Source organism: Dromiciops gliroides, chromosome 4, assembly GCF_019393635.1.
Source record: "Dromiciops gliroides isolate mDroGli1 chromosome 4, mDroGli1.pri, whole genome shotgun sequence".
Lineage (NCBI taxonomy): Eukaryota > Metazoa > Chordata > Mammalia > Microbiotheria > Microbiotheriidae > Dromiciops > Dromiciops gliroides.
In genome coordinates this window covers 430,572,697-430,586,242 of record NC_057864.1, presented here as the reverse complement: position 1 = coordinate 430,586,242, position 13,546 = coordinate 430,572,697, and the positions used below count along the sequence as shown (strand labels likewise).

The following is a 13,546-nucleotide window of genomic DNA, read 5'->3' as shown; positions in this document are numbered from 1 at the left end:
TCATCACAACCTGTATATAGTACTTTAAGCTTGACAGAGAATTTTCTTCATAAAAGCCCAGCAAATTATGTACCATATATTTTGCCATTATAATCAATCATCATAACTATTTCCCTCCATCCTACTCCCTTCCCATGACATTTACTCTATCTTCTTTTTACCTATTCCTCTTCAAAGCTGATTTACTTCTGACTATCCTCTCCCCAGCTCTGCAATAACTTTTTTCACCATTCCTTCCTTATCCTCCTCCCCTCCTACTTTCCTGCAGGGTTAAATAGATTACTCCTCCCAATTGGGTATGGATGCTATTCCCTCCATGAGCCCAATCCTATGAGATCAAGGTCCCTGAGCTAATTCTGTATTCTAAATTTTTCTTCCTCCCTCCCTCCTCAACCCTCCCTATGAGATGAAGCAATTAAAGATGTCATACTTGTGCAGTAATGCAGAACATCTTCATCTTCCTTGAAAGTGTTTTGCTTTTTACTGCTCTTTTCCCGCCTGTGGCTTTTCCTCCTTCCCTTCCCCCCTCCCTTTATCTACCTCCCCTCCCTCAGGGCAAAAATATATTACTATACCTACTTGAATATGTATGCTAGTCCTTCTTTGAGCCAATTCTGATGATATTAAGGTTCACTCACTCCTCAACTCTTTCCCCCTCTTCTCCTCCCCTCAATAAGCTTTTTTCTTGTTTCCTTCACGTGAACTACCTCTCCCCAGACTATCTCTCCCCTTCTCCCTCCCATAGTCTATTCTTCCTACACCTCAACCCCATTTCAATGATGTCATCATGGGTTAGTTAGGTGGTACAGTGGACAAAGCACCAGCCCTGGACCCAGGAAGCCCCAAGCCCAAATCCAGCCCCAGACATAAGAAACCCCACCCTGACTTCCCCACAAAGAACAAAGCATAAATGCTTTACATATGTCATCCCCTTATATTAACTTCAGACCTGTGTCTGAGATAATTCTTATGAGTTCAATGTATTTTCTTCCCACATAGGAATGTAAATGGTTTGATCTTTTAATATCCCTCATGAAGTCTTTTTCCTATTTACCTTTTTATGCTTCTTCAGGGTCTCGTATTTGAAAATCAAATTTTCTATTCAATTCAGGTCTTTTCATCACAAATACCTGAAAGACCTCTTTCTCATTGAAATCCCATTTTTGCCTCTGAAAGATTATACTCTTTTTCTGGGTATGTGATTTTTGGCTGTAGTCCCAGTTCCTTTGCCCTCTGAAATATCATATTCCATGCCCTCCAGTCCTTTTATGTACAATCTGCTAGATCTTGCTTCATCCTTATTGGAGCTCCACAGTATTTGAATTCCTTTTTTCTAACTGTTTGCAATATTTTCTCCTTGACCTGGTAGTTCTGGAATTTGGCTATAATATTCCTGGAGGTTTTCCTTTTGGGATCCTTTCAGGAGGTAATTGATGAATTCTTTCAATTACCATTTTAGCTTCTGCTTCTAGAATATCAGGGCAATTTTCCCTCACAATCTCTTGGAAGATGGTGTCTAAGCTTTTGTTTTGGTCATGGTTTTCATGTAGTCGAATGATTTTCAAATTATCTCTCCTAGATTTTATTTTCTAGGTCAGCTATTTTCCCAAGGAGATATTTCACATTGCTCTCTATTTTTTTCATTCAGTTGGATTTACTTTACTGGGTCTTGGTTTCTCATAAGGTCAGTAGCTTCCATTTGTTCAATCCTAATTCTTAGGCAGTTATTTTCATCAGACAGTTTTTAAATATCCTTTTCCATTTGGTTTTTCAAACTGTTGACTTTTCTCTCATGACTCTTCTGCATTGCTCTCATTTCTTTTTCCATTCTTTCCTCCATTTCTCTACATCTTTCTGTTTCTCCTACTTTCTCTTCAAATTCCCGTTTGAGAGCTTCCATGGCCTGAGACCAGTTCATATTTTTTTTGGAAGTTTTGGATGTTGGAGCTTTGACCCTGTTATTATCTTCTTCTTCTGGGGTTGTATTGTGGTCTACCTTACCTGCAAAGAAGTTTTCGATGGTCTTCTGCTTTCTCTGCCTACTCATCCTGGCTTACTATTTCTTGGCTTCTTATTCTTTGTTAAAGTGTATCGCTGCTTCCAGGACACACTGTTCATGCTACAGTGTGACCCGGGGGATGATTTGGCTTATTCTCAGCCTTCCAAGCCTTGCTTTTCTTTTATTTAAACTCTCCACTTGGGGGGCGGGGGTGGGTTGCTTCTTGGCTCTGCTTCAGAGGGTCCCAGGTGTTTAGGTTTGAGGGGAGGGCAGGCTTTAATCTCACCTGGACTGTTCTCTGGTCCTGAGATATCCTCAAGCCTACCTACTAAGCAACCAAACAGCAAAACTTTCTGTGGTGTGGTTCTTAGCTCCCGATGATCCTACTCCCCTGCTCCCCTCCCCCACCTGGGCCTCCTACCGCTCAGGATTTCTTCCCGGTTCCTCACTGGGGTGGGACAGCTGAATCCTTCCCCCCAGTCCACTGGTACACCTCCCTGGGCCAGCCGTTCAACCAGACAGCACACTAGATTCCAGAAGATGCTGGTGCTGCAGCTGATTCAGTGGCCCTGGGGCAAATTCCTTTCGTGGGTGTCTGGTGTGTTGGCCTGGTGGCGAGGTTATGCTTTATTCGTGGCCCAGCACAGCCCCCTGAAATCTATCTATAGCTGGATTAAACTCTCAGCCAGTATTTTTGTGTGTTTTTCTGCTCCTAGGGTTCTTTTATTGCTATTTTTTGGGTGATTGTATCAAGAGCTCTGTGCATTTAATGTCTTTCCTCTGCCATCTTGACTCTTCCCCCTGACTATACATTTTAATGGTAAACATTTTAAATTAAAATTTTAAGTTCCAAATTCTTTCTCTCATTTCCTTTCTCCTTCTGGGGCAGTAAGCAATCAGATAAAGCTTTTAGATGTGCACTTATGTGAAACATTACCATATTAGTAATTTTCAACAAGAAAAATCAAAGAAAAAAAAAGAAAAATAGCATGCTTCAGCCCATGTTCAATCAATATCAGCTCTTTCTTTGGAGGGAGATAGTATGCTTCATCATTAATCCTTTGGGATTGTCTTAGATTTTTGTATTGGTGAGAATAGCTAAGTCATACACAGTTTTTCATCAAACAATATTGTTGTCACTGTGAGCAATGTTCTACTGGTTCTGCTTGCTTTACTATACAGTAATTCATATGACATGTTTTAAAAGATAAATGTAAGAGACATGAGAATCACAGAAAAGTACACTTTTTTTTATAAATTGGAAAATACCATATTGGAATGGAATGTTCCTATGCTAATTTGGAGATAAGAAACCTTACAACTCCAACAAATGTAAGGGTCACAAATATGAAAGGGTCTGGGTGATGAGGGGCTGTGGTTTGTTGAGATTATCTCAGGAGAAGAAAAATAGGAAGGGAAAGAAACAGAAGAAGAAAACAATGTCCAAAGAGCTACATGGTAAACCACAAAGAAAACTGAGAATTGGTCTCAGCCCTTCTACTCCCCCCCCCCCAAACAAACAAACAAACAAACAAACAAAAAAACCTGGAATACCTCAAATGGGATTTTAAAAATCAGAGTGGTAGAACAAAAATTGTAAAAAAAAAAATTCAAGAAAATCATTTTAAAAGAGCTAATGACTTGGTAACAGAAGTACAAAAATACTTAAGATATTATATTTTTAAAAAGAATAAATCAAATAAAAGAGACACAAAAAAATCCACTGAAGAGAATTTCTTGTTTTGTTTTGTTTTTGTTTTTGTTTTTTGGCTGGTCAATGAGGGTTAAGTTACTTGCCCAGAGTCTCACAGCTTGTAAGTGTCAAGTGTCTGAGCTCAGATTTGAACTCATGTCCTCGTGAATCCAGGGACAGTACTTTATCCATTGTGTCACCTAGCAGCACCTGAAGATGACTTCCTTAAAAGAAGAATTAGCCAAATGGAAAAAAGATGTACAAAAATTAATTGAAAATAAGAATGCCTTAAAATGCAGAATTGACCAAATGCAACCAATATGATAGATAAACAATTGGTTCTTTTGTTAATAGAAAGAAGAAAACCAAATTAACAGTATCCAAAAGAAAAAGGTGGCATTCACCAATGAAGAGGACATAATATTTATTAGAGATTTTTTGGTGAATTATTTACAACACATCCACTAATCTAAAGAAAATTGATGGAAATAGAACACACACACACACACATATATACATATATATATATATATACATATTTATATATGTATGCATACATGCATAAATATACATATACTTATAGTCCAAATTAACAGAAGAAATATAACACTTAAATATCCCTACCTTGAAAAAGAAATTGAAGAAGTCATCAATCAATTCCCTAAAAAAAAGCTCACCAAAACCATAAAGATTCACTACCAACCATTTAAAGAATAATTATTCCTGATATTAAGAAACTTATTGGAAAAACAGGCAAAAAAGGAATACTACCAATTTCATTTTATTACATTAACATGGTCTTGATACCTCACCCAGGAAGAACAAAAATACAAAAACAAAACAATTGATTTAATGCATAGCGATGCAAAAATTTAAATAAAATATCACAAAGGAGATTTCAGTAATATATCAAAATAATAATCTAACATGATCAGGTGGGATTTATATCAGGAATGCAAGGCTGGTTCAGTATTAGGAAAACTCTCAGCATAATTGACCATATTAACAGCAAAACCAGCTTAACTCATATAATTTTTTTTCAGAATTCAATGGTTTTGAAAAAATCAAGGAAAAAGAAAGACACAAAGTAAGCAAGAAAGCAAATCAGCTAGCATTTTCATGAGGCAATTTTACAAGAGGGCTTTAAAAAATCAAGCAATACTACCAGCATTAAACACAATCCTGTGCCACAAGTCAGAATACTCCTTCACAACAGGTCCTCTGATGGCTGAACCTCTCATCTCACCTTTATTGTTGACTATAACCCCTGCATTGTCTTCAAAGTATAGGAACACATCATGGTTTCTGTTGCCTTATTACCACTACTGGATGAACCTTCTTATGGAACTCTGGTTTCCCCTTGTTGACTGTGGCATTACCATGTCACCCACACCAGCTGCAGGAAGCCTGTTCAATCTTCCTTTAATTCCCTTCACAGAGATTATGTATAGGTTCTTGGCACCTGTATTATCAGCACAATTGATGGCAGCTACACTTGGAGAACCAATGAAATTTGGAACTTGTCTCCAGAAAACCCACCACCTCCTTGCTTAGACATCTTGGAAAGGATAGAAGAAAGAGCTAATTATTTCAATAGATGCAGGAGAAAAAAAAGCTTTTGACAAAATACACCATGCATTCCCATTAACATAGTGAATATATTCCTATTAAAAACACTAGAAAGCATAGGAATCAATGAAGTTTTCTTTTAAATGGTAAGTAATATCTATTTAAAACCACCAGCAAGCATTATCTGTAATGTGAATAAGTTATAAGCCATTCCAATAAGATGAGGCGTGAAGAAAGGATGCCCATTGTCATCACTATAATTCACTATTTTACTAGCAATTTTAGATATAGTAATAAGCAAAGAAAAAAAGAAGTTGGAGGCATTAAAATAGGCAATAAAGAAACAAAACTATCATTCTTTTCGGTTGGTATGATGGTTCACTTGGAGAATCCTGGAGAATTAGTTAAAAACTATTTAAATTAAGTGATAACTTCAATAAAGTCGCAGGACATAAAATCAGCCGACACAAATAAATAATCGGCATTTCTATATATTGACAACAAAGTTCAATAGCAAGAGATAGAAAGAAAAATTCCATTTAAAATAACTATAAACAGTATAAAATATTTGGGAATCAAGAGCCAGCTAGGTGGTGCAGGGGATAGAGCACCAGTCCTGGAGTCAGGAGTATCTGAGTTCAAATCCAGCCTCAGACACTTAACACTTACTAGCTTTGTGACCCTGGGCAAGTCACTTAACCCCAATTGCCTCACTAAAACAACAACAACAACAACAACAACAAAGCAAACAAAATATTTGGGAATCTACCTGCCAAGAAAAACCCAGGAATTATATGTATGAATACAAAATATTTTTTATACAAAAAGACAGTTCTAAACAATTGGAGAAATTTTAAGTGCTCATGGGTAGGTTGAATCATTATAATATATTTACAATTATATATAAATGAATTTATATATTCAGTAACATGTCAATTAAACTTCCACAAAATTATTCTATAGAGCAAGAAAAACAATCATAAAAAAGTTAACCAGAAAGAAAAAAAAAGAAATCAAGAATATAATTAAAATGCTTTGAGGATATCAAAATTGATTTAAATAATTGGGAAATATTAACTGCTCATGAGTGAGTAGAATTAGTTTAATGCAAGAGACAGTACTACCTAAATTAATTTAATTACTTAATGCCAAATCAACCAATCTTGATCCTAGTTGTTTTTCTTAAGCCATTTCATTCATGTCCAACTTTTTGTGACTCCGTTTGAAGTTTTATTGGAAAAAATAGTGAAGTGGTTTGTCATTTACTTCTCTAGGTCATTTTGCTGATGAGAAAATTGAGGTAGGATTAAGTAACGTGCACAGGGTCACATAGGTATTGTGTCTAAGGCTGGATTTTAACTCAATCTTCCTGACTTCAGACCTGGAACTCTATCCATGGTGCTACCAAGCCACCCTTGATACTGATTAAAAATAGTAAAATCAATGAGTGAAACAAATCAGGTATAACTTTTACAGAAGCAAGTGAAGTAGACATGATAAAACAATGTTTAATAAATCCAAAGACCCAATTTCCTAGGGAAAACACCAAATATTAAACACAAAAAAGAAACTTCTGGAAAAACCTGAAAACAGCTTGGCAGAAATTGGGTGTAGACCAACATCTCAGTGTTTACAAAAACAAAGAAGCAAACAAAACACCTCCAAAGAAATACATGTCCTAAACATAAAATTTGAAATCATAAGAAAATTAGAGGAGGAAGGAAAAAACATCACCTTTCAGATCTATGGATAGGTAAAGAATTAATTACTAAATAAGTAATAAAGAATATATAAAAGTATAAAAATGGAGAAATTATTACTTTGAAGTATAGTTTGAGATCTGGAACCAATAGACTAATGATTAAAAAAGTGATAGAATACAGAAAGATAAAATAGGTAAACTTATCTATGTAAAATCGATTTTTTTTCTCATGAGCAAATCTAATAGTTAAAATTCAAAGAGAAACAAGTAACATGGTAGAATTTCAGTAAATTTCTGTAAAAGAGATCTCTTATTCAAGATGTATTAGAAACGGATTCAATTTCATGACTGAGTCATTGCTTAATACATAAATGATCAAGGAAAAAAAACCAAGAAGTTATTAAAAGAAGAAGTCTAAGATACTAATAATCATATGATAGTTTCAAATCACTAATAATTTGAGGAATTCAAAATAAAATAACTCAACTTAGATCTTATACCAATTAAATTGACAAAGATAACAAAAGAGAAAAAAATGTTGGAAGGGCAGAGGGAAAATAAGCATACTAATGCATTATTGATGGAGCAGTGAATTCTTCTAACAATTATGGAAATTAAGTTACAACCATGGGCAAAAAAATAATGCTAGATTATTCCCATCATTGACTTCCTTTGCTTTAATTCTAGTTCTAAATAGAACTGTAAATCATGCTTGTTTTGTGTACTATATATTTACTCTATGTAATCTCAAGTAGATATTCACTGTGCCATGGAAATTCTATAAAACTTCTTTAACTCTTTCCCTATAATTTTCATCAATAAAACTCATTTTTTTTCTATGCAAGCATAGTATATCATTACACCCCTTTGGATCTTGCCTCATACTTAGAAGCTCCCCCCAACTCAAAATTGATGATCTTATGAATTCTATGAAAAGTGCCAGATGTTATATTGTAACACAGTGCCTAATTTAATTGAATGATTCAACAAATATTTATTAAACATTTTCTACTTACAGAATATTATACCAGGTACTTGAAAAGAATTAAAGACTGATAGAATACAATCCCTGTCCTGATGGAATTTAGATGAGTATAAGAAAAACACAGATAGCATTCAGCTTCCTCAAATGTGAATTCTGAGGCAAAGTATACTCTCATACACATAGATAGCAGTTTTTGTTTTTGTTTTTTTCATGGAGGATGTCCTAGGCATGATGATGATCTCTAAGAATGTACACAAATAATAGAGGGTACAGGTTCTGGGGATACTTTGTTTAGAAAATTGAGCACAGGGAAGGAAAAAGAGTGAAATAAGGTTGGTAGAAAGTATCATTAGTGATATGAAAAATCTCTCTAAAAATTAGAAAAATGCTAATTGAAAGCATGAGGTTTCACCTCACAACTTTCAGATCAGCAATTTGACAAAAAAGATAAATGATAAATGCTGGACGTGAAGTGAAAAACAGGCATATGAATGCACTGGAAATAGAACTATGAACTAATTCAGACATTTTGAAAAGCAAATTGGAATCAAGCTGAAAAAATTATCAAATTGAGCATATCAGTTGGCCCAGATACAGCAGTATTAGGTCTAGTTCTCAAAAAGTTTAAAGGAGATTAAAATTACTTGTGTACAAAATATTTATAGCAGCTCTTTTTGTGGTGGCAAGGAATTGAAGTTATAAGCCATTAGTTGGGGAATGGCTGAACAAAGTAGGTCATATGAATGCAAAGGAATGTGATTGTGCTAAGAGAAAATCCAAAGAGGATGATTTCAGAGAAACCTGGGAGAACTTGTGAACTGATACAAAGTAAAATGAGCAGAACCAAGAAAGTAATGCATACAGTAATAACATTGTTTGACAAACTTCTTCAAATGATTACAGAATTTTGATCAATGGAATAACCAATCATTATTTCAGGCAACTTATGATCAAAATGTGCTACTCATCTGACAGAGAAATTAAAGACACAGATTACAGATTGAGACATATTTTCTTGTTTCTGATGGCCAATGGGGAAAATTATTTTGTTTGATTATACATATTTTTAATGGGGGTGGTATTGTTTTTCTTTCTTTTTTTCTCAATAGATGGAAGTGATAGCTGATGGATATGATGGGAGGAAGGGGAGTATTTTCACTGTTTGACAATAAACATTATTAAAAGGTAAATGCCAAGTAAGTTTGTTTTTAAGTTAAAATTATTGTTAGGTAGTCTGGAGATAGACTTCCGAGGTTCTTCAATGTCAGCCTAAGGAGTATGTATCTTATCTTATTGGCAATCAGGAGCCACCAGAGATTTTGGAACAGACCAGTCATGTGATCCACTCAATGCATTAGGAAGTTTATTTTGGCAACATCATTAAAGATGAATCAAAAAGGGAAGAGAGTGGAAACAATAATTTTACTTATCCTTCAATTCTGTATGCAGCATGGTCCCTGCAGACTGCATTATGTAGAGGCTTCAGTTTATCCCACACAAATAAATGGACTTTTAGCTAGAAAAGATATCATGTACTCTTACCCCTTTGTTTTGGAAAAGAAGAAAACAAGGTCCAGAAAGCTAAAGAGGTTTCTCTAAGGACATATATAAAAGTAGAATAGAAGGATTATAACTCAAGTCTTATTTCAAATACTGTGCCCATAGTATTGTACCACCTTGCCTTTCATGTATGTAATTGGCCCCAATACTATGTCTAGATAATTTGAAATAATTAGATGTGACATGATACAGTGGAGTGACAATGGATCTCACAATACCCCTGTAGTCAAAGGACCTGTATTCAAATCTTGCTTTTATTACCATGTAATCTTGGGCAAGTCACTTGATCTCTGTGACTCACAGTTCCCTCATTTGTAAAATGAGGATTTGAGACTAAATAAACTCTGAGATCTGTTCTAGGTCTAAATGCATGACCTTATCAATTTTTTTTAAATTTTTTGATCCTTCTGAACTCATATTCAATCAAAAAGCATGTCCTATCATTTCCCCCTCCTTTGGAAAAAAATGCATGCATTATTATGCGAGTGAGATTTTCCCCATCCCTTAGTTATAAGAGATTTACCATAGTTATAAGTGATTGGATTAAGATAATAATCAATATATTAACTAAAAAATTGTGATTTATTCTATTTCATATAGATTGCATAAGGTCAAAAGGTTAAGCCTTTTCTCATATTTCCTAATTTTCCAATGTCAAGCATTAGGTAATATCACAAGATCTAGCAGTCAGCAATGCTATATTTTAATAATCATGAGTGACATACTTTTATATAAAGAGTTCACACTGCTGATCAGTGGCCTGACAATGACCCACCATATTGTTATCATAATTCTGTCATTTATAGTCATTAAGGTAGTTCCTCATATTTCCTAAGAATATGTTTTAATTTTAGAAGTACAACTAATGATATAATGCTGTACAAGTGTAACTTTGGAAGGGTATATAAACCCATGGATTGTGTAATTCTGGGTCTTTCAGGCCCAATGCCTGGATGACCAGATTTATTGGGATGCTAAAACTCTCTCAATAAACCTATTGGCTTTGTTGGGGGACTAACCCTCTCTCAATAAACCTATTTGCTTCAGCCTGGAAACTGTTGTTTTTGTTCTTTCGTCAGACTTAAAAATTTTCCTGACAATTATTGTTAACTAATACAAGTCTTACTCTCCTGAAACCTATATTACTGCAACTGCTTTCTACCCATTCTGGTAAATCCAACTTCTTTTTCTTCCAATTTTAACTAAGGGTCACTGATACCCTGAATTAGTTTTGTCATGGCACTCCCATTAAAAGCAGGCAGTCCGTAAGCAAAGATGTATTAAGTACTCACTATAAATCCCTTAGGTTATACATAGTTGTCTATGATAATTATTTATGTTATATGAAGATTTTTTTCTCTAAATGTCTTTCTTTTGTAGGATAATTTTCTAGAGAAATAGGAATTTCTATCAGTCAAGGCCAAGTTGGCTACTCTGAAGTTGTACCCATTATTCCTCCTTCTATCCTATGAGGACAAATCAAAACGGCTGTGTACTCTTCTACATAATAGCCCTTCTGATATTTCAAGACAGTTATCTTCTCCCTAAAGTCTTTTCTCCTGATTCCTTGGTCAACTTTTTATTTTTCAACTGATTCTCACATAACATAGACTGGAGGTCCTTTATTATCCTGTTTGCTCTACTCTAAACATTTTCAAGCTTATCAGTATCTATATTAAACTATGGTAACAAGAACTGAACACAATAAATCAAAGGAGATCAGATAAGAATAACCATGCCTTGAGGTTCTTCAACAATTTAATCCCCCATTTGAGCTTCTTGGCCAGAGAAATCTTATTGCAATTCTGTGTGACCAAGGAGTTGTGGGGGTGGTGGGGAAAGGTTCAGGTCTTTCATTTATTCAAGTCTCCTTTGCAACTTCTCTTGTCATGGGGACCATGCAAATAACCTTCATCTTTTATTTTTCTTTTTTCTTTCCTTATTTTCCTTCCTCCCCCTCTCTCTTTCTTCCTTTCTCTCTTTCTTCTTTCTTTCTTTCTTTAGGATAATTCATCAATAAATAATCCAATTTCTCCCTACAAGAGAATTGATATAGGAATATTGGTATCTAAATCCCATTTCAACCACATGGTAGCTGAGTGACTTCACATAAATCACTTAACCTTTTTTAGCTTCACTTTACTTACCCATAAAATGGGTGTAAGTATTTACCTCACAGGGATGTTGTGAGGATCAAATGAGATAGCATATTTGAAGAACTTTGAAAACTTCAAGAAGCTACAGAAATGTATTAATTATCATTGCTTGTTATTCATCATCATCACTGTCTCTTAACTGATATTCTCAGGAACAACCCCTCATGGTTAGTTCTACCAGTAAATCTCCCTTCTTTGGCTAAATGTTAAATTCCCAGATCACACTACCTAGGAACTCATAACTCTCTTTCTTTACACAGGAGTCACATAGCTTTACACATTTGTTTCCATTATATGCTTGTGTACGAAATATGAAATCTTCTTCTGGAATGAGAATGAATGCTCTAAGGCATCTCTGTCTAGTACATAGAAAATGGCAGTTAAGTGTATACAATTCCATTTACTCCTGCCAATAGAAACCATTGCCATTTCCTGGAAGGTCATAGTATGTGCAGGACCAGACCTCTCTTTCCCCAGGACTAGGTCCATTCTATTGTATGATAAGTTTTTTTTTTAAAGCAAAATAAGGAAATAAACAGAAGATAGGGAAGTGGTAGGTTGTTCTCCTTTATATGTCTGGTGAAAGTGTGGCTCTAATGACAAGAATCTATTTTCCAGAATCCTAAGTGGTAAAATATCTGGGGTACAAAACCAGCCATTGCAAAATCATTCAGGAGTTTCCTCTGTCATCTCACCAAGATGCCAGTGGAAACACATCCATACTCTCCATGGGGCCTTTCAAATGCCTCCAAGAATAGGGCAATGCCCTGGAATACCTTTAAATTGATTGGGAACCTCATCAAATTAATCTGTGTGGGGGTTGGTGAGAGCCCCTGATCAATCCCTTGGAAGAATAAAGATTGAAGCTATGATTACTTAAATATATCAAACTACAGGAAGAAGTTGCTCCATGTGCCAGGGAAGATCAAGAACTTTTTTGCAGTTTAAGTGTTATATAGAATTTCCTGGAATACTTAGAGACCTCAGTGACTTATACATCGTCACATAACCAATATAGACCTGAGATGGGATTTTGCTCTAGGTCCCTGTTTTGAGACAAACTCACTATCCACTACTCTGTGATGCCTCTATGCAGATGGAGAAAGGAGGTTGAAATAGCATTATAGAAGGACCCTGCTATATTAAAAATGAAGCCACATTGTAAGCAAAGTGAGAACATAGCTGAAATGAATCAGTGTGAGTCAGATGCCATCAATGTGTCTCTTTGCTCTTCTATTTGCTGTCTGGCCTTGGGCAAATCACTTCCCCATTTCTGGGCCTCCCTTTCCTCCTTTGTAAAGGGTGGATGAGATGACGTTTGAGGTCTTTTCTAACCCTAAATCTGTGACCTTTTGTCTGAGAAAATGACAAATACTATCACCAAAGCATGGAGGTGGATTAGACGCATGAATTCACTGATACTGGACATCTCTAAGGAAGGAAACTATCAGTATGTTCTGGTAACTTCTTTGTACCTTTTAGTCTTAAATGATGACCTAGAGATTGGAGAATTTAACTGCCTTGCTCAGGATCAGTCACTGTCTATAAAAGGAAAGACTTGAACACAAGTCTTTCTAATCTGGAAGATATCTTCCTATTCACTATGTGACACTGCCTACTCAAAACATTTAAGTTTTTTTTTAAGATTTTTATTTCAATTATGTCCAAATCTTTGTGACACCATTTGGGGTTTTCTTGCAAAGATACTGAAGTGGTTGGCTATTTCCTTCTCCAGCTCATTCTACAGATGAGGAAACTGAAGCAACTAGGTTAAGCGACTTCCTCAAGATCATACAGATAGTAAATATCCGAAACCAGATTAGAACTCAGGAAGATGAGTCTTCCAGACTTCAGGTTCAGTAGGCTATCTGCTGTGCCACTT

At 35.4% G+C, this 13,546-nt stretch overlaps 1 pseudogene; it reads right to left on the bottom strand.

Moving 5' to 3' along the window:
• Positions 1-4,843: 4,843 nt before the first annotated feature.
• LOC122725574 lies at positions 4,844-5,250 on the bottom strand (annotated as a pseudogene).
• Positions 5,251-13,546: the final 8,296 nt, after the last annotated feature.